The sequence below is a fragment of the Myotis lucifugus genome, unplaced genomic scaffold, assembly GCF_000147115.1.
Source record: "Myotis lucifugus unplaced genomic scaffold, Myoluc2.0 scaffold_409, whole genome shotgun sequence".
Lineage (NCBI taxonomy): Eukaryota > Metazoa > Chordata > Mammalia > Chiroptera > Vespertilionidae > Myotis > Myotis lucifugus.
In genome coordinates, this window is record NW_005871457.1 from 294,666 (window position 1) to 296,845 (window position 2,180).

Here is a 2,180-nt window from a genome sequence, read left to right on the forward strand (position 1 = left end):
AAACATTTTAAACAAAGAGAAAAAAAGAAAAAAAAAAATACCTCTGTAAGAAGTGAACAGCCCAGGTTACTCACTTTCCTACCCAACCCCGGAGGCCCAGCCAAGGGGTGGACTCCCTTCCAGGGAGGGGCTCTCCCTGTGGGGCTCCTCCCCCCCCTGCCCCCCCCCTCCCCCGCCAGCAATCCCCTGGAGAGGCCTGGAGGTGCTGACTGGGTAGGCGGTGGGCCCCTCTGCAGGGCTGGCCCTTCCCTGAGGGGCTGAGCTGATACCCCCTCAGGGGAGCATGTGATCAGCAGCCAAAGTGAAACTACTTCAAAAGGAAAGCAACAGCCCTAACCGGTTTGGTTCAGTGAATAGAGCATCGAACCTGGGACTACTGAAGGGTCCCAGGTTCAATTCCGGTCAAGGGCATGTACCTTGGTTGCGGGCACATCCCCAGTAGCGGGTGTGCAGGAGGCAGCTGATCGATGTTTCTAACTCTCTATCCCTTTCCCTTCCTCTCTGTAAAAAAATCAATAAAATATATTTTTTTTTTAAAAAAAAGGAAAGCAACAGCCCTGGCCAGTTTGGCTCAGTGGGTAGAGCATCAGCCTGCAGTTTGGCTCAGTGGATAGAGCATCGGCCTGCAGACCAAAGGGTCCCGGGTTCGATTCCTGTCAAGGGCATGTACCTTGGTTGCAGGGTCCTCCCTGGCCGGGGCCCTGGTCAGGCCTTATATGATTGGCAACCAATCGATGTGTTTCTCTCTGTCTTTCCCTCTCTCTTCTACTCTCTCAGAAGATCAATGGGAAAATATCCTTGGCTAAGGATTAGAGAAAGGGAAAAAAAAGCTGATATTTGCAAGTTGGTGGAAATTACATCACCCTGCAATTGCTTCATTGAGATGAAAAGGTTTAAACGTCCATTTCAATGTGTGCAAAGGGGCACACACACGGCTTTTCAATATCACTTTAGGGGCCACTTGAGCCAAAAGAAACCCCGATTCTAGCTGATTCTAGCCCTGCAGCGCGGGCTGCCTGGTGGCTCAAACTCTGAACCTGTGTTCCGGTCCACCCTCTCCGGGAGGCACAGGGATAGGGTCCTGGGGAAGCTGAGGTGTGTGTATGGGGGTGTTTCCGCAGGAGGAGTTGTATGAGGGGGAGGTCCCTTGGCAGGTTTTTGGGGTTGGCAGGGGGAGGCTGACCTAACTACCCAGAGCTCACTGCTTCGCTCTTGAAATTCCGCAGCTGACAAGTCATGCTTGGGAAGAAGCATTTCATCTTCCTGTTTCCCTGGAACACATCTTCCTCCACAGGGGGTCCCAGGCATCCTGAAGGTCGGAGAGGGAAGTGTCAAGGTGAGGAGGAGGAGGAAGGTGCTGAGGGCCACACAGGGAGGGCTTCCAGTTTTGAGGAGGGCTGGCCTTGCTTCCTACTGGATGGGAAACAAAAGAACCTCATTTCATCTCATAAACTAAATGTGGCAAAGCCACGCTATGGAATACTGTTCAGCCTTAAAAAGAAATGAAATTCTGATGGTACATGCTACCCGCGGATGAGCCCTGAAAACATGATGCTACGTGAAGTAAACGAGGCACAAACTTTGTAAGGTTCCGCTTACACGGCACTTAGAACAGTCAGATTGCTGGGCACAAAGGGGAATGAGTGAGTGGCTGTATGAGAGGTTGATGAGAGTCCTGGAGAACTAGTTCAGTGAGGACAGTTTCAGTTTGGGGTGGTAAAAAGGTTCAAGAGATGGACGGTGGTGAGGGCTGTGAATGTACTTAATGCCACTGAATTGCACACCTGAAAATGTATGTATACTTTACCACAACAAAAGAAGTAAGCTACATCTAAAAAAGCCTTTAGAGCTAACTTCCAGTTTACAGTAAACACAGGGGTTAGAAAAACAAGTTACATTGTCATATGAAGGCCGAAACCGGTTTGGCTCAGTGGATAGAGCGTCGGCCTGCGGACTGAGGGGTCCCGGGTTGATTCCGGTCAAGGACATGTACCTGGGTTTCGGGCAAATCCCCAGTGGGGAGTGTGCAGGAGGCAGCTGATCGGTGTTTCTCTCTCATCGATGTTTCTGACTCTCTCTCTCCCTTCCTCTCTGTAAAAAATCAATAAAATATATTTAAAAAATTGTTATATGAAGTTACAATCTGGCAATTTACAATGTGGGGACTGTGGGACATTTTA